This window comes from Mastigoproctus giganteus, chromosome 13, assembly GCF_048544385.1.
Source record: "Mastigoproctus giganteus isolate SK-2022 chromosome 13, ASM4854438v1, whole genome shotgun sequence".
Taxonomy (NCBI): Eukaryota; Metazoa; Arthropoda; class Arachnida; order Uropygi; family Thelyphonidae; genus Mastigoproctus; species Mastigoproctus giganteus.
In genome coordinates, this window is record NC_143587.1 from 64408272 (window position 1) to 64434188 (window position 25917).

Below are 25917 nucleotides of genomic sequence, written 5' to 3' on the forward strand. Positions count from 1 at the left end.
AGAGGGCAGTTTCATTGTGACAGTCGACGCTGGTAGCACAGTGATTATAATCACCATTCTCCCCACATTAGTTGGACAAGACACGAGTTCGAATCCTGTGAATGACGCGAGGAGTTTTTGTTCGCTTTTTCACTCAATTGACTGAGTTACTCCCTCTAAGGCGAGTATAGCAAGTTTTCATCCCCCCCGAACCTCGAGTTGTTTTTCGTCCAGCAAATCGACCAGAGAACACGCGCAATTTACGGACATAACACATGGGTAGATGAGGTAATTCCTGCGAAGGCTCTAATGGCCCTAATGTGAAGTTTCATTGTGACATTGGTACTTAGAGGAACAATAGGGTATTTATTGTTAGTAACAGAACTTACTCCGAGAAGAAGGCGTTATAACATCACATTGCATCCAGATCATTTTAGAAGTGCTAAAAGACATTCAACAATAAATAACCAAACTGGTTTGTACCTAAAACAACCATCGCATTTGCTGCATCAAACACAAAACAGTGAGGTGGATACTTTTAATAGCTTCTGTATCAAATTCAAATTCTCTATTCGTTTTGAGTAACACGCTGTTGTATTGCCAACTCGATAGCATTTTAAGCATCTCCATGGCTGAAACCGAATGCAGAGATGAATGAAATTTTCAGATTACAGGTTATTTGCGTTATATTTATAGTTATATAAAAGAAACTAAAGATTGAAACCTAGTCCTTATATAAAGATGATTCTAAAATGAATGCCAGCTTATTTACGATTAACAATTTAATTTAGTTCATTTGAAGTACGGTAATTAAAAACAATTTAGTAATAATGCTTTGTAGTTAATTCTAAAGCAGCCCACACGTGGCGCTAGTAGTTAATTTATTATAAAGATGGCGCTTCCCTAACAAAATTGCACCAGGATCGAGCTTTGATTTGAAATCTCTGAATATCCTTCGTTTATCTTTGATGTGATTCTTGCGACCTTTTGGTTACTTTAAAAATCATTTGATTTTTGAATCACCTCTTGTATAACGCTGCCAGAAATATATTTTGGTTTGGGTTATCCTCGTACAAAATAAAATGAACAAGAAAATATTCGATAATGATGTTATTTCCGAAAACTTGCATCAAATAATAATCTAAAAATAAGTTATGATGTAATATGATAACTTACCTCGGCCTAATTAGCTAACGGTCGCAAACTTTTCAAGTGTTTGTCCTTGTGCAGTTCAGCTAATTATCAGACACAGGAAATGCTCCACAGAAACCCTCAGAAATATTAAAAAAAAACCATAGACTACTCGGAAGGAGGATCAAGACACTAGCGCAAGGGTGAAACAAATACACGATGGTTATGATTAAAATTAGTTAATATTTGAATAAAGTGGACCAGGGTAGGCAACCTTTCCGTCGTATGAACTACTTTAAAAGTAAAGAAGGCCTCGATATAGACCGTTGTTGTTGTATTAAGGTTTTTAGGAGAATTAGCGATCTAAGTCCATAGCGTTCTGTTGTCGATTTGCTTTTTACTGGATGAAAAACCCCAGTTTCCGAGAGAAAAAACCATGAATTGTGAAAAAGTTCCATAAAAATTCCTCACTTTATTGATGGGACTCGAACCTGGGTCTTTTTCACTTGGTATGGGGAGGACGTCGATTCTAGACCTTGTAAAGAACATTCAACTCGTATGTTTATCTCATATTTCTATTTAATGTATAAAAAGCGCGTGAAATTCTAATTTGAATTTCACTACTAAAGCGCGTGAAATTCAAATTTAAATATCGTAGTTGGTTCGCTGCAGTTTTCACCTAAATTCTAATACCAATATACGATTAGGTTCACGTTGGAAAATCAGTAAAAGATAGACGCACATTAAGGTTGTAGTTTCTCTCAGTTTTATTCTTTGAAGTTGTTATTTCTACACGACACTATCATAAGAATTTGAAAGTTTTATAACTGTATATTAAACTTATCAAATTTCTAACACTACCGAGAAATGCGGACAGTTCAAATAATGATCATAAGGGTATCCACAAAGTCAGTTTCCTCAAGTTTCTTGAAGACATCAAAAGACTTCCCTTCCATTTTTCTAATCTGGCAAGCGAATATTTTCTCTTCACAGAAAAGGAAAATTTGCATCGAAATGCAGGCCTACTAAATATGTGAATATCTTTGCTTTCAAATACGCACGCATTTATATCAGAGACGTTCTCTGTGAGTGTTGAGAGTCGTGTTCTTATTTTGATAACGTACCAAGACATCTTAAGAAAAGCTCTTTATTTATCTTTCTACGTCCGTGGAGCTCCCCGCACAATCTGTCATCCCCAGCTGTGTGCTTGTTTTATGTGGTTACTCTAATATGTTTATACTTCTCCACTTTGGCTCCCACACTCTGAAGATCCCAATTCAATTTGCAGTTACAGACAGCACAACACACCAAATATTTCGAATGTATTAACTTTTTCAATAATACCAGGTGCCTGGCTGTTGCGAAAATTACTCCAAGTCTCATTGGAAGAATAGCAAAAAAGACTTTGCGAAGTACGAATGGCAAATGAAATAAATTTTTCTCCCTTTTTAAGAAAGCATTACTCCTCCTGTTCAGGAAAATTTTCCTGATAACCAGGTATAGGAACATTGGAGTTAACGTAATATTGCAATGATTTGTACTGGCGCACGGCAACCAAAATATTCGATGATCCAAAACACTCTCAAAACAACCAACCTAAGTTATGTTGTTACGATCTGATCAGTTTCTGCGGAGAAGACTTGTTTAAGAAATTCAAAAATGCTCTAGATGTAAGTCTACAGAGAAATTCTGTTCTGAATGTTGAGATTATTATTCAGCTCCAGAATGAAAGGGAAAATCCTAATCTTTATTGCTAATGATAGATACACAGCATGCAATAATAGCCTGATGAGCAGCTGCTTACCCGCAATTGAGGACCCACAGAGAACACAGGTCGAATTTGGGTAGGCATTGGTTCGAGGGAAGAAACAGCATCATCGCAAATTTGGTGGGGTTTAAATAAAGCCTTAACTTTCTCATTGGTTTTTTTTTTTTTTTTTTTTTTTTTGGCTATGGTTTCAGGATTGTCTGGTGGAGTGATCCTGGTGAGGATTCTCAGGTGGATGGCATATTGTATCTATTATTACCAAGTGACCAAAAGAATTATTGCGAATTTTTATGATAAAATTTGAAACACTCGAAAAAAATGAATGCAGCTAGAATAATCCACCAATGGAAGATACTAGGTATATTCCACCATATACTGCAAAATTGTCTGTTCATGACTTCAATGTCTCTACGATTCGTCGTCTGCTGTGATATTATGAATTAATATTACGAAAGTAAAAATTTGACATAATTTGACAGACATACCGCCATGTAAGATTTAAAGCAGTTGGATTTAAAATGGATTTAAATGGATTTAAAAAATATACTAAATTTGTAACTATTAGTATTAGTAAGACCAAATAATTTGTAGCCAACCTCAATGCTCTTCCCTCATTGGGAAGCAACTTATTACAGTTCTTCGAACTTCATGAGAAGAGACCTTCCTCATTCATTTAATTCAATCAGATCCTCCTTAACGTGTCTGGTTGTCAAATCTAATTTTGCAGTCCACATCTCCTAACTCATTCGTCATATAAGCATGTACAGCGATTTGAACTCATCACTAATCTGGTTGCGATTCTATGAACCTTCTCCAGGAGTTTTGTCTTTCTTTTAGGTGCAGTCTCCAGACCAAAATACAATATTCCAAGTACGGACTGACCATTGCCTTGTAAAGAGGGATAACGACCTTCTTAAACTTATTAATCTTATAAATCATGGACACTACGTGTCTTCTTATCCGCTTGTTTAGAATGCATAGAAAATTTCATGTCAGATTGGATCATAACAGCTAAGTCTTTTTCTTCTCGAACCACTTTTACCTTCCCATAGTTTATACGTGACTCCAGAATTTAAGTTCCTCAAACATTCTTAACCACAGACTCCATGATTTTCCCTACCATAGAAGTCAAGCTCACTGTCCTGTATTAACTTATATTCAGAAGCATTAAACTTTTACCATTTTTCGGACCATATATGCAACTAATCCAAGTCTTTTTGAAGAATTACGGCCTGGTTCGAGCTGTTCACCCCCTTCCCACCATCAAATCATCAGATATGATGTTGATGATCAATATCAGATGTGAAAATTAGAAATAGGAGGGAAATCCTACTCCTAGTCCTGAGAAACACCACTTGTTACACTAACCGACTAAATCAGCCACAACTTGACTGAGTTAGTCGACAGCATGGTTTTATCTCCCGGAAACTCGGGTTTTTCGTACAGCAACCCGACCACAGAACACATGCAATTTACAGACACGTTATATACGGTGCAATATGGTCTAAGTCTCTAATGCTTCTAAAACTCTACAACAACAACAACAAACCAACGATCCTGAATCGCATTCTTTAACCACAGACTTCATTATCTTCCAACCACAGAAATCAAAGTTATTGTCCTGTAGTTACCCATTCCCTCTTTAGCACCACCTTTATGGATTGGGGAGACATGGCAATTGTGCAGTCCTAGGGAACCTCTTGGAGTCCCGTGATGTTCTGATTCACATTCCAACTGTTCGATACACTCACATGCAGCCTATTTAATTATTACTGAATACATATCATCCTTACTTTAGAATCTTTCTCTCCTTTAATCTCAGTATCTTTTCTAACAATTGCTTCTTTGAGATCATTATAACACTTATTTACAGCAATCTGACTCCTTAAGATATCCCAACGATTTGAACTTGCTTTCGACTGTAAATATCGATCAGAAGTATTTGTTTAATTCATCTACCATTTCTGCTGAGATTTCTATGGACCTTCTACTGCAGCCTAATAAGGGATCTCTTTGGTTTACTCTCTTCTTTTTCGTATTCACATATGAGATGAACTCCTTAGCTCTCTTTGCTAGTGCTTTCTCATAATCGGTTTTCGTCCGTCTTACACATCAGTGGCGTTGTTGCACGTTCTTTTATAATGCTAATACGAATCGGAATCACGTTATTGTCTGTAATTGCCCCATGATTGTTTCTTTTGCTCAATTAAACTCTTAATCTTATCTGTCATCCATTTTTGCATCGTACGGCTGAGAACCTTGGGTTGTTGTTGTTGAGTTTTAAGCGCATCAGCAGCTTAGGCCATATTACGCTTAATATAATATGTCGGTGAGTTGCTTGTGTTCCATGGTCGATTAATTGTTTGCTGGAAGGAAAAACCCGCGAGTTCTCCGGAGGAAAACCATGCTAACCTCACCTGAGATCAACTAATTCAGCCACGTTGTGAAAAAGGCCCATAAAAATTCCTCGTCATCGACGGGTTTTGAACTCAGGTCTTTTCCACGTGGTGTGGGGTGGACGGCAATTCTCCTAATTATGCTATTCACGAGGGCTTTAACCACTGGTACGAATACATTTATTTATTCCATTAGTCAAAATTTCAAAGATCTGAGTAACCAGTTTAAAATTCAGCGGTTAATTTATTTAATCCGTAAATTCCCTTCCCGATGACATGATTTTTTATTTGTATCTCTCCTTTATATCACTTAATTCATTTTTTTCTGTTAAAAGAATCAACGAACACTTAATATAAACCCATCCCTCGTACACTCAGAAAAATTATAAACAGCTACCTAGAAAAATTTAAGCTCAATGGTCTTATGTCGTAATGCTGATATTATCCTTTATATAATACTCTCTTATACCCAAGTGCTGCATTTGTCACAGAGCAGACCACATGCAAGACCAGAGGGAAGTTGTTGTCTCGATGCGAGGTTATGAACCGCATCAGAACCACTTAAAAATGAGGGGAGAAGGAAACGCACAAGGACACACTTGGCCAACACTCTTGTGGGTATATCGCAGAGAAGAAAATGATGATGAATATGTTTTGCGGGACGAACTACCCTCCAGAGTTTGGGTGCCGCGTGTAAGAGAAAAGCCATTTGGCGTGACTTGATACAGCCAAGAAAACGTTCTGGGATGGCCACTTTACCAAGTATCTCATAAATTGTTCACCTTAAAGGCCAACTGCCGCTAAAGGAAGCTCTGTCCATGCGTACAAGCCCTAACAAGCGTCAAGTAGCGCTTGATCGATGGCATGGTTAGAGGAAAATCACAAACTGCTCGCGCTGTTTCGCTATCAGTGACTGGACAGGTAGTAAAAGCGGGGTAGTGGAGTGTAATAGGTTGTTGGTGTGTTGCGGTGGCCATTCGTCAGAGGCCGTGTGATGGCCCTCTCTTTCTCTCTGGAACACAGTTATCTGCACGAGCCTCAGAGACATTACCGAAAAACTGTTCACCACGTGGGCGGACATAACAAAGGGAAAAAAAATCGCAGTCCGGCTCCAGAGAATAGCGGCTATTAAAGAAATACGAGCGCGCACACGTGTGGGTGAGATCTGTGACAGCTGAGGTTTACGAAGAGGAAGTTCTTAGAGAAGTCCTTGCTGGTTCTTCTTTTTTCCCTCAATTTTCTGCGCGAGTATGTTCATATTTAAACAGCCGTTTTGACGAATTACTCTTCCGCTGGGGTTTCTTTTTGATCTTCCATTATTGGAGTTTAGTTTAATATTCCAATAACTGGCTGTCTCGCGTTTAAAAAGGAAAGGAAAGATTGATCACTCCGATGAGAGAGGTTGCTGTCTAGCATTATTTTCTCACACTCCTCTCTCCCTCTCTCTCTCTCTTTTTCTTTCTTTCCGTATGCTGTGTTTTTCTCTTGAAAGAACGTGGTAATTGCAACAACGAAGAAATTATCTGTAGCTCAAGCGCTGTTGAGCTACAGATGATTTCTTCGTCTAGAGAAAGTAGAAGTTAGAAAAAGAGGCACTTTTGACCCTGTGAAGAGTCCAAATGGTGAGGTCAGGTAGCCAATCATCAACAAGGTTGGTTGTAAGTTCATGAACTATCCGTATACAACTAACTGTACCATAGAAACTAACTGTACAGTTAGTTTCTATGATAGATCTACAACGTACAAGTCCACAAGTCCAGTACTGCAAATGATACTTGGAACAGGACACCACTATCACGTCCGCAAAGATAGTACAATAATTAGGTGGCTCTTTTCACAACGTGGCAAAGTATGTTGGAGTCTGGTTGGGGTACCATGGTTTTTAATCTCGGAAACTCGGCTTTTTCGTCCATCAAACAGGCAAATCGACCACAGAGGTGCAATATATGTTTCATGGAGCCTATTCTACATACACGAATACAGTATTTCACAGCTGATTAATTAAATTTGAAAATTTTAGCAGTATACAATTTTATTTTGTTTTTTTTTTCTCTTCAGTTTTCAAGATACTTATATTCGAAACGATGCCAGTATTCTGACAGCCTTTCTTGCTACTTAAGACACATTCGTTTATTTGGCAGTCTGCAGCGTGTTTGTTAAGTAGTACAGCAGTCAAAGAGAAAATTGGCAGATTCTAAACAGAGGACCAACCTGACTGCGATTAGATCGAATTTAACGATAATAAAGTGGAATGTTTTAAAAAAAAACTAATTTGTCTGATTTTATCCAGTAATAGATACTTTGAGATTCTGCTGAATAATATTTTCAGACGTTGAATGAAAACAGAAGGGAGGTGGGGATTCTGCTATTAATGTCATTAAGATCGTGGAGAAAATGTTTGTATTACACTCGAAGTGAATTTAAATCCAAACCACATTTCAAGGAGAGATTACCATCTAGGCATGTAATTGAAAACAAGAAATCGAGCGACTCTTCTAGGATAGTCGTCAAAGGATAGGTGCATCGTCCTTTCAAGATATTTCACTTTCTTAAGCATGAAGACTATTCATTGGCGTGTAATCCTAAGGATTATGCTGAATCAGGTGATATAGAGTATTTGTGTTATAAGTATAAAGCATCTCTCTCTATTTATTCATGTCTCGCATCTCGTAAACACCATAAAAATTGTTTTTTCGCCTTTCTTCCAAATTTTCTTGCGAAGTTTAAATACAGTCGAAAGGGATCATTATAATTCTCTGATAGACAACTAGGTCTCACGCACTCTTACAAAGAGTCATTCCCACAATTCTTTTCTCACAATGCGCCTTCTTTCGAACTTCGATAATCACCTCCCCACTTTCAAACCCCATCAGTGTGCTGTCTGAATGCATAGACTCGTTATTAGTGTTTGCTATGCCATCCAGAAATAAAATCGGCACAGGCTTTGATACGCATTTCTCTGTCTGTCTCACTGCTTTTTTTTTTTTTTTCATCTTTCTTATCGCCCGAGGAAAAATATAAATCAATTTATTCGCTAATATTCATTTATCGTAAAAAGCTGTCTGCATTTTCTTTCGCGAGTAAAAACGAACGCTATTGCAGTGACATAAATGGTCCCTTGATGAATCTTGTCTGGAGTGTGGACCACGTGATTGGCAACTGTTCGTTAATTCATCAGAATTAAATTTAAAGGCTGGATGGCACATTGAGAATGTGTATTTGCTGTCCCACTGGAAATTAAGAATTTGTTGATGTAATACCTTTTATAAAAAAAGAAAAACGAAGCTTCAGGGTACTGTCAGGTACACGTGCATATCCGTGGAGACTTGGAATTCATAAAACTATTTTGAGTCTGCAGTAATAAGTTAAAATATTACGAGTGGCCATTTTGTTTAATAAGATTCTAAAATTGCTTTGCAGGACTACAGCAATTAAACAAAAATATTGTTTATTATTAATTAAATAATCAGAAATAGGTTAACTACGATAGTTTTCACTTGTTTAAAAACTCCTGTATAATATACGATGTCTCGGATTCTTAAACAACGTTTCTTTTGTTATATCTGTAAGAATCCATTCATTTTGGGAAACAACGTTGAAAACACCTGTTGAAATTCCACATAAAATATGAACCAAATTCGGAATAAATCTAAAAGTCCAATAAAACACAACTTATTAATGTCTTTGTGGAGTATAAATGTCTTGCATGGACCATTAAAGAAACAGGAGGTCATTAAAGAAATTTTTCACCATGATGCTATCTTGTGTATGGATGCACAAACATCCTGGATGGCCAAGAATTAAAAAACGTTTATTTCTTGATGGATAATGTTATCCATCAATAAATAAACTATTCAAACACTTTATACTCCACGACAAACAATTTTAATAAACTAGCATCGTGTTAAAACCCATTAACCAGGTTTTAGTTCATGTATAATAAGTCCGAACAAGGATTAAAAATTAGCCTTTCTCTAACTGTTGACGTTATGCCATATGAGGCGCTTACAATCCAGGGTCTAGCGTTTTTGCACTATTCCCCTCTGCCATGCTCTATTTTAATTTTATTGTCGAAAAGCCCATTCTACAGTTCCCTACGTCTCTCTCTCTCCTTGTTTCTGTTTAAAGCCATCTGGCTAAATTTCTTAATGTGAAGGGTTTCCTTTTTCAAATCACTATTAATCCAGTCTTTGTTCTGATTCATTATGCATGTGAACAAGAAACCAGTAAAGGGTTTGTAACATGATGTTAGTTTATTAAAATTATTTATCGTGGCGTATAAAGTATTTGAACAGTTTATTTATTGAAGAAATTTGAACTCCTATCAAATTTTCTTGAATGAAAGCTGATAGATAGGGAGCTACCGAAGCAGCTCTTTTTAAAGTGGAAAATTAGCTTTTAAATCTTTAGATTTACATTCCCTCTACCTAATCATCCAACCATTAAAAGCTTTCTTTAGACATTGTTCTCATGGAAACGTTTTACTAATATAAATCGAACTCAAGTGCAATACAAAAAGAGGCTATTTAACGCTTTCCTACCACACAAAAATATACGTTTGATGTGATCACGAAGCTTCAATTTATAAAAAAAATCACCTCACAAAGCTATTTTCTTGCGGACTTCTTATTGTGTTTAAACTAAAAGTAGTTTGTTCAGTCTGCCAACAGAGCGCCACCGTCTAACTGAGGACACTTGCGAAGCTCGCATCTTACCTTAAAAGTGAACTTTGAACGCAATGCTCTTATCTTGTTAAGACAATTAACCCTCCTTCCCTTACGTGTTTCCAATCCAACGTGTGAATTCTAAGATTTTATTAGTGAATTCCCCTCCACCTCCCTTCCTCTCTGCCTGAAGTGGCTCTTATTGACATCTTTCTCGCATGTCCTGGCTTTTTCTTCTACTTCTTAGAACGCTTCTTTTCCTCGACTGTTCACGTGATAACTCTAACGAAGTAGAAACAAGAAGCTATAGAAGCGAGCAAATGGAAACACCCAAAAAAAAAAAAAAAAAAAAAGAATTAGTCACAGACTTCTTCTAATGGACAAAAAAAATCTATTTGGCTACAAATGCCCCAGAAAGGCTTCTGTAGTTATTTGTAGAGTTCAGAGCAACACGTGCAACATTGTTTAGGTCATAAAGATAATATATGCAAAATTTTTAGACTCCTCCCACTTATTAGTGGGAGGAGTCTAAAAATATTTTAAATGAACTACGAAAAGAAATAATAATGTTTATTATTTCTTTAGAATTCTTAATGACCTACCAACTGTGTTGTGTTGTCTAAAATAATTGCTTTATTATAATTTTAAAAATAAACTTTCGCAGCTGCCGATTTAGTTCGAAGAAGTCACCTTGCTTTTCACCTTTCTTAATTTTCGAGATGTCACAGATGATTTCCGGCCAAAGACAGGGTAATCAGTTCGTTAAGGGATTGCCGGCTATTTTGCAAGGAGTTGTAGGTTGTCAGCAGTTGTTGCTAGGACAATCAAGAAAGGTAACCTTGTTATTTCCAGGGGTTGCTCTTGTGAGGGCGGCTACTGCCCTTTGAATGTGGCAGACAGCCACGTCATTACCGTAGCAAGCTGCAAACGAAGGAACACGCATTAGAACAAAAATTACCGGCGAGGACACATTCTGCTCTGATGTAGGGAAAAGAGGTCACAATTAACTGAACAAGTTTCTTAACAGAAAAACTGATCGTTATTGGCAGACATGCTTTGTTCAGAACAGTCTGACAAAAAAGGTAAGTTTTATTAATTATTCGCCTTCGTTTTTAACAAAAAATCAGACTTCAGACATTACTCTAATTGCTGATGATATTTTTTTTTAATTTTGTCATAAGGATTGGCACTTTAAAAATAACTTTTGCATAATTCAGAAGACTTATTGATCCAATGCAGATTTTATTTCGTATTTGTTTAACTAGATGGTGGGTGTATTTTGTGGACACTAGTTTCCTATAACCCCCTAACCTTAAGATGGGTGATTTAACTTTAATTGGATTCAATGACAATCGTTAATCTAATTAATTTATGAACTGTTTAATTATTTGCACGCGATAAATTAAAATTCATAGAATCTGTACAATAAAGTCTAATTTCATAATCAGGTAACCTGGAGTATTGGATTTCATACTACATCTATTTATAGTATAGACTTTTTTTATAAGATAAAGAGCTCAATAATCTACAATATATCATGAGAAACTTTCGCGAAGGTGGTGTTGGTATGAGTAAAATACGAGATGGTGTCGTCATTAAAATAAGTGGCCCACAATGCACACTTAACAACACGAAAACCAGCAATCAATTCTAACTGGAGCAGAGGAGAAATGGGGGGGGGGCAGGTGTGTGGGTAGAATTCAACGTGGATTGTGGGGCAACTCGTCTCTACGAAAACTACCAGAGGGGAGTTGCAGAAACCTCGAAACCATAGCCGGGTTGATGCTTTCATGGGCCTTTTCTTCTTTTATATATATAGTTCCAGTTTTCATAGGGTATCATATTCAAACTCAGTTCATATCTAATATGTACAACAGTGTACCCTGTTACATATTATTTATAGTTTTACAACTGATTATTTAAATTCTGGTCACGATTATGATTAAGGAGTTTTTTCTTCACCCTTTTTGCGCAGCAAAAGGAAATGCACATATCGCGACAGCTCACAGAACAACACCCTCCAAAGCATCCGTACTTCAGTCAAAAATTTTGGTGGTTCCATAACATTTGGCGTGGCCTGGCCTGGCCTGGGCCTGCCTTATTTGAGTTGTAGGTCATCTCACTGATGATCGGTGTGGGAGAGGAAGCTACAGAGGTCCTGAGCAATCATCTGTAACCCAAGCTATAGCATTTCTGCCATCCGGGACTGGTGCCTTCGAAGATGACAGTGCTGCACCTCAGCGGGCCACATTGTGAAGAAATGGTTGGCAGATCACGTGAAAGAACTATTTCTGGAGTCATGCCAACAACAGCTTTCCGCTGCTATCCAACATGTGGGAATTGGCGACTGTTTTTTGTGGATGAATGGTACTAGATCAGACAGAACAGTTCCAGGGCCTTGGAGATTCCGTGATACACCATATCAGTGCAGTGCTGTCAGCACACAGTGGCCCAACACCATACTGACTGACTTTTGGTGTTTCCATTATTCCGGCCACTACCTATAGTATTCGGTTTGGTAATATTGGTTTACATTAAACGTGCAGAGTTATATTTCTTTTGCTTTTATGTAATAGGCCCAGTAATTTAATCTGTAGGTTAGCAGTTCTCAGATAGCTTGGCATTGATAATTATGTCGGATTTAGAGAAGTCTTGTGCGTGTGTGTAGCGAAAGTAAAGAAGTTTATCGCCTCTCTGATTCATAAAACCCCGAACCACTTTTAAATAATTCCTTTATTATATTAAAATATGTCCTTAATTAATAATTATTATCTCACCATTCTTGAGCAATGAAATGAGATTAATATTTATATATTAATCCAAATATTTGTATCCAAGAAAATTCTTCACGCATTCTCACAAATTGTCAACAAGAATTAATGGTTTCGGAGGGTTAAACAATTTCATTCTCACACGATAGGAAAATGGACAGTGACAGAGCGCGCGCACACACACCACGGATTTTTCTGATCATTATTAATAAGAGTTCGTAAGGGTGGAGACAAGCACGGACACGCAATTCTGCTATAAGTCCCTGAATAAAAAGACTGAATACACTTGATATATGAGAGTAGAGGTGATATTTATTTGTTTTCAACGCGCATAAACGCTGAACTCGTAGCTCAAGAAAGAGAACACAACAGACAGGAATGGATGCGAGAGACAAAGGAAAACCAAGTTACCGGATGGAGCTATTCTTCTAAATGATAAACACAAAGCGTCAACGCTCACATAGGAGCAGGTGCACCCAACCGAGCGGCGACACCCTATTTGGCAGTCAGCTTTTCTCAATGAATATCGGTTTTTTGCATCCGAACAACAAAACCCATCTGTCCACAGAAAACAGTACACATTTCTCCACGTATTCACTGACAATATTTACAATACACACTGCTCGCCTGACCGCACGCAATTGTGTTTATCAGAACAGAACTTTTATCGTTTATTCTGTTGTAGGGAATGGGATGCCCCCCCTTGACATATTTGCAGTAAACAAATTTGGTAAACAGCATCATTCATCTGCCCCTAACTGCTTTAAAAGATAAATAAGAAATTCCCCGCTTGTCCAATGCAGGAAGATGAAATCATTCACGCATGCGCACAAGGTATCAACGAGAATTACAGTTATGTAATTAAAAGATGATTTATAATTATATTATTTAATATAAAGTATATTATTTAAGTTACGATTTATAATTGTATTATTTTCTCTGACTTCCATAAAAGATAATGTCACCATAATTATAAAAATTAATCTACCTAAATCTTTAATTAATGTCACAAATATGAATAAACAGACTTGAAGCTAATCGATACCTGTTTTTCTCTCTTTTATTATTATTATTATTATTATTACCTGAGGAAACCTGAAGCTTATGCTGCACCAGCCAAAAAAAAAAAAAAAAAAAAATTCCCCGATTTACCCTGAGAGAGAGAGAGAGAGAGAGAGAGAGAGAGAGAGAGAGAGAGAGAGAGAGAGAGTGTCAGAAGTAGAAAGGAATCACCAAGAAAGAGAAGAATGATGATATCCAGCTCAGGACCCTGGGTTTGCCAAGCCCATACTCACCAGTAGTTCCCTTAATATCTCGGTCCTTCATCAGTTTGCGAATTTGAGGTCCAAAAGAATATTTTGTTTTCGCTTCTCTTGGGTGATCGATGGGAATTTGGTACAAAGGTAGTTGAAGCAAGGACTTTCCTGAGTTAAAGCTTTCAGAAACTGTTTCATCAAACCTAGTTTGATGTGCAAGGGTGAAATGAGGACATTTTAGGGTCTACCAGTAGTTTATGAACTGTGTTCTTTGATCCAGACAACAAATTGTTCCTCTTTGGACAGACCTCGACATCTTGGTGCTTGCTCGTTGTCCGACTGTCCCACTCACACTAAAAAGCAAGCCATTTTTGTGTAGCCAGACTCTGTAACATGCCTATGACTTTAAAATCAACACAGACCAACCAATCATGTTCTTCTTACTTAATATTTGTTAACAACTACTTCAAGTTCTCATATGTTTCTTTCTAATGCACAGAGTGAGCTACTGGAATTGACCCATATTGACATACCATTGAGATTCCTCTTTGATGAATCAAGAAAAAGTCTCCACTGTGTAGGATTGTAACTAATTCCTAAATACTCCATTAAGCAATTTATATTACTTCAAAAAAAACCATAGAATCGTTTTCAGAAAAGTAAGGGTTCTCATTCTCTGTATCTATACCATGAGAAAAATGTCCCATGTGCTAGAAGAATTTTTGACTTAAGTCTAGAACCAAGGAGTTCTGCCGACTCCTTTGGTAAATTTAAAATTTTTACCAGAGCATTGATTTCATGCTGTGAAAACAGTTGAGAGGCTGGATTCAGTCTCCAGTTGTGGAGCAAGACACATCTTCAGAAGCTTCACTTTCAGCAATCTCTGCTTCTACATTCTCCAATATAAGTGGAATCAGTAAGTTATCTCCATGTGTAACTGGTCTAATGGCAGATGGAACATTAGGATGCACAGTGCCCTTCTTACTCTTTCATTGTGTCCCTCTACGTTAACTAAGCGAAAGTAAGGGTCATCTCAGTGGTTTGTAGGCTCCAGCCAAATCATGGGCATTGCAAATGGCATAGCTTTCTTTTTACCATTTTTCCACAATCTCAATGTTTCAACATAGGTTCGGCAAACTTTATGTGGAGTCTATTGCTTGTCTTCATCACAGAGTTTCACTCAAAAATAAGCACAATACACTTTGTACTAACAAAGAGGACCGTCTTCTGTATTCCAGTTTAAAAAGAGAAATGGGATAAAATACCATCAGCTTGCTATCTCAAATTAGTATAAAATCTTCCACGATTCATTGAAGCAGTCCAAAGTTGGGCTACCGCTATTAATTCCATTAAATAAATGCATGTTTTGTTCAAAAGTGTCTCACAACTTTTTGTAGCATAGTGCATCTTGAATATGTCCCTTTGCTGATCCTATGTGGCTTCCCTGGAGTTAGGGGCTCATTTATACATTTGCAGGTCCAAGCCGAAGATATATATTAGTCCCAGAAACACCATCCGTACACTCGACTTCGCAAAATTCATTGAAATGGTTTTAATTCTTAATTAAAGTAGTCTCGATAATCCAAGTTAAATGGCGTTAGGATCAATTCTATTTATATGCAATGATAAAAAACTGCATGTTGTAATATTAGTCAATAAAATCTTTAATTTATTTTTAAACTAATGAAAGGAAAGACAAAATTATGCAATAAAAACAAACACAGAAATCTAAGAAATTTTATGCTTTAGCCTTCGGATTCCTGCTGTGATTGGCGCTGTGCACCTATTATTTGTAATTTTTGTGGTACTGCAAAGATCATATCTGTTTCAAGTCCATATTTAACCCAACTCTGTAATAAATTACTCAAGAAAATGTTTAAAATTGTATTTAACCGAAGTTAAAACAGTTTTCAGTGAAGAAAACTACATTTTTTTTTTCTAGTTTTGATATCTATACGAATCCATGAGGTTATTTGCATAGTTTCAAAATTATGGAAGGAAAAGGCATTTCTCGTCCTCTTTGTTTTTTATGGGCAGCGCGGATTTAAATTGTCTAATAAATGCAATGGTCTTAATACTCACAGCAAAACAAATTTTACTTTTAGCGTGAGTTGCCTTGGTATAGCACTGCTTTTTTTTTTAAAAATAGCAGGTAGTCTCTGGAAACCATCTGCTATCTGATGAGGGCGAACTACTCCCAAAACAACCTGCCATGATCTTACAGTTCCCTTTATACAGTGGAACGATGACTACCATATCTCTACAGGATAATGTTCAATAAATCATCGATAGGGTACCATGGGCTTTCCTGGCTGTTTCACTGCTCAGAAAACTGCATATCTGCCACTATCGTAATTCCCAGATCCCTTTCTTCATCTACTTCAACCCCACCAGGCCTATAATTTATTTTGCAGTTGCTATTCCCCAAGTGTAAGACCTTGCATTTTGCTGCATTAAAACATAGCCGTCACTTCTCTGACCATCTTTGAAGTCTGTTCAAGTCATCCTGAAAGAGTACTGCTTGACATTGACCATTAATGGCTCTGCAAATCTTGATATCGCGCTCTTTATCCCTTCGTCGATGTTGTTTATGAAAATTAGAAACAATAGCCCTTGGGGGATCCCAATTCTGGCGTTGCACCAATATGAAAATATCGTAATAATATCATAATCCTTTGCCTTCTGTCCTGCAGCCATCCTGCAGTACATCTTAAAATATTTCCATGAGTCCTCAATTCCCAACATGTTCCAGCTTATATACAGTAACCTTTCATGAGGGACCGAGTTAAATGCCTTGCTGTCGAAATTGTTACCTAGGCCCAGCTGAAGAGTAACTGTGTGAAAGTAGTTTATCAGGTTAACTAAACATGATTTTCCCTGCATATTATTTATAGAAAGAAATTAAAAATGATTTTCCTTTAACAAAACTAAGTTGTGTGTCCATCAAAATGCCATTTCTATCTAACTGTTCCTAGATTGTACTCTTAATCATTGCTTCTAAGATTTTCCACTTCACTTCGCTGTTGCACATGGAAGACTGCTGTACAAATTGGAGAAGTATGGTATTAAGGGTAAGTTGCTACAATGGATAAAAGGGTTGTTGAGTAGGAGAAGACAGAGTGGTAATCAATGGACGCTTCTCTTCGGGGATAAATGTTATTAGTGGAGTCCCCCAGGGTTCTGTCTTGGGCCCATTATTGTTTTCTATATTTATTAATGATATTGATGAAGATATCATTAATGATATTAATGATCATTGATGAAGATATTATTAATGATACTGATGAAGAAGAAGGTGAGAAATTTCGAAAGTGGTTTCTTTTGTTGATGATGGCATCCTCCAAGCTTATCTTAAAATTAATTGAAGTTGTTGTTTTCACAAAATTGTTAAACTATACTTCTCGATAAACCGTAGTAGCCGCTTTACACGTTAAATGCATTTAATCCAGATATTTTATTTTTATTTTAGTTTGATTAGGAGTACCAACTCCTAACCACCCCTCCAAAAATTCGGACTAGTGCTATGTCCGCATAAACCCAAACCAGCAATTAAAAAATACAATAGAACCCGGATAAGAAATTCCCGCAAAAGTTTTCCCCTGTACTAGGTTTAGTTTCTTAATTCCCAATTCCATCTCTATACGTTGTAATGTATTATTTTCTCTATACGTTGTAAAGTATTATTTTCCCGCATATAAAGTTCGTGATAAAGAAGACACGGTGTATTATTTGTAATGACGTTTTTCCTGCATAATACTTTTTTTTTTAAATATGGAAATTCTTTATTTTTATATTAAAAAAAATATAAAGCAATATAAACATTTTAGTAATCGAACAAGTTAATGTATAGCATCATTTTAGTTCATAATAAATCACCAAAGTAGATAAAATGGCATCGTTTTTGTTACATCTCATATTGTTAAGGGAATGCCTTTACAACGAGTTGCCTGATATTGCACTAACTTGAATAAGCGACGCTTCGCCAGTGAAGAAGAGCAATGTTCTTATTCTCGGCAGATACCACTACCAGTGGGTGGTGGTATCCGCCGAGAATGCACTGTCGAAGTGACATTGAACTACCTTATTCGAGAAAGTTCAATATCAGGGAAACTCGTTGTTGAAGGCATTCACAATACGATATAGAACAGAAACATTTCACATACTTTGTTCGGTGATTTACTGCGAACTGAAATAATGCTTGGTACATACCCAGTGTGTAAGATGTTTTCCCTCACAAGAAGTTCCAAACCTCCAGTCCCATGGAAACCTGATTTGGGTTGTACTGTAATTGCTGTTTATGCAAGCAGTACCATGGTGCACTGTATAGCGCTATCGTGATTTCAACTTTGTCCACAGTTGCTGTTTATGCAGAAACATAAACCCAATCCAAGCAATTAAAAAAGAATTGCTGTTTATGAAGACAGTGCCAAGGCACTGGGCAGCGCTAGCATGATTTTAGCTCAATATATAATTTCTAGTAGTGTTTTTTTTTTTTTTTTTCAAACTTGTGCCGTATTATACTTCTCCATAAAGCATAGCATCGGGCTTACACGCTAAAAGTATTTAAACCTCTTAAATAAGGAGCCCCAACTCCTAATCACCCCTCCTAATCACCCCTCCAAAACTTCAGCTCACTGCTACTGTCCGAAAAAATCCATAATAAATGTTTATGCACGGTGCACTAGAAACCGTTAGCACGATTCCAACTTTGTTCAAGCTCAAAACATATATACTGAATTTTTAATAGTATCTTAAAATTAATTTAAGTTTTCAATTTAATTTTAATATTTTTTTTCAAAATTGTGTATTTTGCTTCTTAAAACTATTCATTTGACTCGTTATTATAAATATTTAAAGTTATAACATTTTACAAAAACTATTTAATTCATTTACGTTGCGATTTCATGAACTTTTAATAATTTGTGTTTAGTCTAAAAGATATTTTTTAGACTAAACAGTGTAAAGGATATTTAGACTAAATGATATTTCAGACTAATATCCTTTACTCAAAGTATGAGGTTTATTTATGCATGGTTTAATATACACATATCATTTATACTACTCAGCTGGTTTTAATGCATCGTTTCAATTATATCTCATATTGAAGGAGTTAGTTTATGCATGGGTACTGCACATCATTTAATTATATCTCGTGTTGTGAATACCTTCCCAACGAGTGTCCGTGGTATTGCACTGATTTGAATAAGTAACATTAGTTTTCTCCACAGGTGAAGTTACTTATTGAAAGCGGTGCAATACCTCGGACACTCGTTGTGAAGGTATTCGTAATATGAGATATAATTAAAACGATGCATTAAACTACCTTTGTAGTAGAAATGATGTGTGGCCATTAACCGATGCATAAATAAACTTCAATTTCTGTGTTTTTAAAAATGACATCCTGTTAAACTGGTATTCTTCCATAAAGATAACATCGCTTCTGAGGAACCTTCATGATTTTAAAAAAAATTGAATTTTTTTTATTTATAAAAGTAATTTTAACTTTTTTAATTAGATTTTTTTTTTAAACCGACTTCACATACTACGAGTGCTACTTTCAGTCAGGCTACACTCTACGTATCCAATAATATTCTGCAGCTATCTTAGGATGCAGATTTTGCCCTTAACAGGCTGGAATTGCATTTTTATGAACTTCGAATTGGAGTTTGTAAACATTCTGTTTTAACAGAATTAGTTTGTTCAGCATTTGTAAACGTTCTGTTTGAACAAATTTCATTGACACTAGGCTAATAGGCTTTTCATACCAACTAAGAAATACTGTTCAAAGTTTAGGCCTAAATGGACGTCATATGAACTAACGAGACTCGTGGCAGAGAAGGAAAACGCAAAAGGAACCATATAAATGACCAAGCGCGCAGAAGCTATGGCAAATATAGGCTAGTCTGTAGTCAAGTCACAAAGGAAGTTAGGCAAGCGGCAAAGGATGCTAAGAAAAACAGCAGAGACTTCTTTACTTATATAAACTCTAGAAGGAAGGGTATGAATCAGATTGGTCCACTTGATATCGATGGTTCGACTGTTGATGATCCTGCTCAGACAGCTGAGTATTTTGCATCTATTTTCACACATGAGGAATTAGGTAGGAAAGTGGTGGACAAAAGCTTATTAAATTCTAACAGGACAAATTAAGAGGACTTAATGATTTTGTAATAACTGAGAGCAAAGTACAGGCGAAATTGTTGAAGTTAAATATAAGGAAGGCACTTGGGGTGGATGGGTTCTATCCAATTATATATTAAAGGAGGCGGCAAAGGAAGCAGGGAAACCCATAATCATGAGCGCGTCCTTGGACATAATTATGGGGCCTAAATGGATGTCACCCACCGACTGGAGATGCGCAAATGTATCCCCAATTCACAAAGGGTAACACAAGTAATTACAGACCTGTTAGTTTAACTTCTGTTCCGGGGAAAGAATGGAGTCAGTGGTTAAAGATGCATTGCAGGATCATCTAGACAAGACTGCAGTAATAAGTAAGACACAGCATGGGTTTGTTAAGGGTTTTCCACAAATTTGATTGGATACTATGATGTGGTTACGAAGGAACTGGATGAAAAAAATAATTTAGGTATCATATACTTGAATTTCAGGAAATCTTTTGATACTGTTGCACATGGAAGACTATTCTACAAATTGGAGCAATATGGGGGATCATTTAGGGCAGGTTGCTACAATGGATAAAAGGGTGCTTGAGTGGGAGAAGACAGAGTGGTAATTATCTTCTTGGACTAACGTTATTAGTGGTGTTCCCCAGGGTTCAGCGTTGGGCCCTGGTACGACATTGAGGGCGGTAGAAATGAAAAAGACCTGGATGTAATTGTGCAGTCAGATATGAAGTTTTCTTGATTGAGCAGTACAGACAGGCTGCCACAGCAGGCAGGTCGTGGGGTCTTGTCAATGATATACAGGGATTTTGCTAGTAGGGAGGAGGAGGTGATTATTCCATTGTATAAGGCAATGGTCAGGCCACGCCTTTAGTACTTGCATACAGTACTTGAGTACTGATTGATATGTATAAGGCCTTAAATGGTTTGAGAAGGTTCAATGATGATGGGATTCTCCCTCTTGTTCAGATTACCCGCCTGAAGGAACATAAATTCAAATTGAGGAAAGACAGTTGTAGAATAGATGTGCGGAAAATTTGCCTTTAACCAGCGGGTAGTTGATTGCTGGAACAAACTATCTTCTGTCATTGTGGAAGTGGATAGCTTAAATAAATTCAATGAACTGGATAAACGTTTAGAGCGGGTGGTTGGTGAAATGAGAATTTTTATTTTTTGGCTGATGCCATAAGCTTGCTTTCTTGCATCATATGCCTCTACTAATGATAATTGGCACTTTTCCGATTCACAGGAATCTCTTTGGAGTCTAATGATTCCCTCATAATTAAACTCAATGGTTCAACTGTCTTTCCACCACCACCACCACCACCCACTTTTTCCTGGCGCAATATAACCACAGTCGTTTTTGCGCCAGTAAAATCAAAATCAAATCAGTTCTTTCCACCTCCGTCAAAATTATTGGCTAAATGTCATAAGCTCCAGGATCCTTACTTGCCATTAGGCTCGAAAGATTTTCTAATAAAAGTCATCTGTCATTTCTAAATCACTGATTTCATATGGCTCAGCCTCACTAGCACAGCCGCTCCTCAGCACGAAGGGTCTGTTGTCAGTAAAGCCGATGCCAAATAACTATTCAATTCATCAAGTAAGTTATCTGTTTAAAAGTGCAAGACAACTCACAGTAAAGGCAGAATTTCTTTCTGCTCTGAGCATTTGCCAATGCTCAGCGCAGAAACATCAAGTAGCAGATCCGATTATCATTTTGCAGCGTAGCATTAATATGTCAAAATTACAATAATGCTGGGATTCTTTAAACTTGGGCAGCATAAAGCATTCAGAAATCTATTCAGCCAATATATTGATCGTCAATAAATCGACAACAAACCCGAAAAATACTGCTTTTATACTTGCTACAGAAATTTTAGTTTTCTTAAATCTATTTGATAACTATTCTTAATAGAATAAATAGCATAAAAATAAACGTACACAAGAATATCAAGCGCCAATTGAAAGAACAAATTTATTATTTAGCTTATTATTCCTTTCAACTCCATAATAATAGCAGTTGGCATTAACAAGTTTAATTTCAACTTTTCGAACTTACAAACATTCCCCATTTCCTGGACAGAGTACATTAAAGTTTCAACACTCCATACCAGGAGAATTCTATATACGTAATGACATTAGTGAATTGGTATGCATGGAGTTTCATGGCAAAGCAACATGCAGAACAAACATGCCATAAAACAAGCGAAGGAATATAGAACGCTTTACGATCGCTAATAAAATAAATATTAATTTCACGAATGCCTTCGAAATTGGTGACATAAAACATCGGTGAGATTAGAAAACAAACTGTAAACATTTCTCTTGTTATCATCGTGGAACATAAAGCGTATATTAAGTTACTAAACATAACGTCAGTAGATACCCGGATGTTGACTCGCATAAATGCTATGAATGGGTGATTGGATGAAAAACAGAACTGCAGATTGAGGCATGGCTATGCTTATTACCATCGTCCATTACTCGAGTAATCTTTAAGAGTTCTGTACGAAGTTTTCGCATTAAAATCCTTCGAGCCAAGCTTATCGAATAACAAACTATCCTTTATGTATTGGCTTTCTAAAAGAAATCTTAAAATCTTAACTAAATGATGCGTGAAGAGCGAGGCATGTTAGGGCAAGAAAAAAACTAAGGGAACAATTTATCTTTACTATTTTTTGTTTCTGCTTGATTGTTTGTGGATTTTTTTTTTCTTTCGAGGAAAAAATGATGTCCGAGCAGCAATCTCTGTTATTCTTGATGGAGAAAACATCGAGAGAATACTTGGAAAACGCTATTTTTTGACGTTTGATTGCTTCCTTATCTGTGTCAACTACGAAAAGAGAGGAGGGAAAGGGGAAAAAAAACCCGGTAGATTTCGTTCATAATAAACCGCCTCATGAAATGGTGGTCTGAACAACGAGTTTTTCCTATTGGGCTTGCATGCAATCAGTGAGTTGAATTGGACCGCAAAAGGCCATGTAATCATGGCGTTACACACCATCGTTTCTCTGCTCGAATGTTTGTGTGGTTCAATGGGCTTATGGACTGATGTCGATTTTGGATGTTTTTCTCTTAAATTATTGCTTTCGAGAGTATAAGGATGAAGGAAGCTGCGTATAACTAATAAAAAAAAAATGATGCGGTCTGTATAAATAGACCTTTTCCACCCTCCATTTTTGATTTATTTCTCTTTCTTCTGTGTCCGCCATCTTGTTTCAGGATTTTATTTCAATTCCCAGAAAACGTTTCCGTTTTTCTACTTACAACTTCTAGTTTTCTGTTCAGTTTTCCCTCCCGGGTAACACAGTGGCCTTAGATCTAATCCTGTAATAGACTCGAGGAAGTTTTACGGATCTTATTAACAACGTGGCTGATTAGTTGGTCACAGAGAAGGGTTGTGTGCATTTCCTCCGAGATCTCCTGTTTTTTTCCAACAAATGGACCGAAGAATACCCGCAGTTATTGACACAATATACTCACAGCCTTAGTTGTTTTAGTGCTTAACATCTAACTTAATCCAACTATTCAGTTGGATTCCTTCGTTCTCTTTTTTTTAAACTATTCTTCAACCGTGTTTCCCGGTTTTTCATGGGGTGTATTCTTGTAGAACTCTCTACAAGACCTTACTTTCATACCTAATGATCTTGTGGGGATTTCCTCCAAATGATCACGCTGCGTTGAGTCGAAAGAAATGAAAGGTTTGCACCATCCATGTATAATTTCGGGGCGTCGTACGTGCGCCTCACAATAACCTTCTGAACCACTTTTCTTTCGCATCCTCCCTAAGCACCCCTCCAACAGTAGTGGCTGTTGTGTGTTCATTAATGGCAGGTTTTTTAAATCACGAAGACACGAGACAGGTGCTTTTCGAACATTGGTATTGATCACGTGTTTAGTAGTCAGAGGCGCTCTGTTTTCAAGTTTAAAACATCTCACTTGTGCAGCTGGCCTCATCTTCTTCAACTAACTCAGTTTCTCATCTTTGGTAATGGTACGGTTCAGCAAGCAGGTGTAATGCTTTCTTTGCTCTTATACGTCCATTATCTCTCTTCTACTCCAATCTCACATCTTCTAAGCGATGTAAAATGGCTCTATGATCATTCTCCAAATGGACTGAATAATCCATGTCTAAGTTAGATAAGTTCGTATTAACTCTTGGCCAAATAGCTTTCTAATTCAACTTTTGTGTTTAATTATTTAGGTGATAACTAACTACACCACTTCATGATTCTATATTTCCAGCTGTTATAACAATTGCGTAAGATTACCATGTATCCATTAGGTTGCATTGGTAAAAGTATTTTTTCAAATCAGTGTAGAATGTCAAATTAAATCTGGAGTCTTAATTCTGAAATTAGACTCCATATTTGTTTACAAGTTTCATAAGATTAAATAATTCGGGTGACAACGTAATGTATTTGTTTCTCAATCTCAGTTCCGCTCATTTTATCTTTCTTTTTCAATATTAATCATCTCTCTCTCCATTGCTTTCTTTTTTAAAGAACATCTCAAAGTATTCCAATTCAATTTTGTACTTTCCTTTTCGATTATTTCTCTTTATTTGTTTCTCATTCTCTGCACATGTAGATGTCCAAGACGTGAGAGAGAGAGAGAGAGAGGAGGAGGAGGAGGAGGAAAGGATGCGGTTCAGCTAAAAGGCATGTAATCAATGCTGATCCGTCTACAAAGTGTCGTTCGTGACGGTTTTACGGAGGGCCAAGCTAAGATACAAGTAACCGAATTAACATACGGAATGTCGGCTATAAAACACAGAAACAACCTCCCGCCACCATCAGCAGCTCCTGAGTAATGTTTAGAATGAGTGAAAGTGCTCTACACGTGCCAGCCGAGCACCTCGTGGGTGCAATAATCGTAGGCCGGTATCGGACTAAGTAAAGCACTTCTTCCGTACAAGCGAGTCTCGTGCACAACAAACACACTATTACTCTTCTTACTGCCTCGTCCAGGCTGCTTTTGCGACAGACACGATGTGGGCGGGATCAGCCTGCATACTTCGCACTATAATCTTTTATTCTCCCTCCAGCATTAACTAAATCCCCGGTACCTTTCTGAAACACTTAGCGCTTCAATATTAGCGAGGCGGTGAACATTGCCCACCAATCTACAAACCACTCTCTGTCGTGTCTATTTATTTGCGCCATCCTGTATACACAATCACGTATTGCAAACGTACCTGTGATTTTTGCTTGGCGAAACAATTTGTAAATTTGTAGAGCGTTTGCAGGAATTTAAATCGTCTGTTGGGATTAAAGTTTTCTTATAGATGGAGCTAACTGCATAATGGAAGTGGAAGGGGTGTTTGGTAGAATGAAGTCAGTGGTATTGTCGATAAATTTTTCATTTATTATCGTTTTAAAAATCTCCAGTTCTTTTTTTTTTTTTTTAATGACATTGGTGAATGTTATTGCGTACTTCATTCAGTTTTATTTCTGAAAAATAATGCAATGAAATATTACTATTTTGTATCGTGAAACAGGCAGCTTAATGATTTTGTAATAACTGAGAGCAAAATGGAGGGGAAATTATTGAAGTTAAACATAAGAAAGGCACCTGGGGTGGATGGGATCTATCCAGTTATATTAAAGGAGGCGGCAAAGCAACTAAGCAAACCCTTAGCCATAATTATGAGAGCATCCTTGGACTCAGGGGAGGTCCCCACGGACTGGAGATGTGTAAATGTATCCCCAATTCACAAAGGGGGATCGAAGGGTGACACAGTAATTACAGACCAGTTAGTTTAACTTCTGTTCCGGGTAAAATAATGGAGTCGCTGGTTAAAGATGCATTGCAGGATCATCTA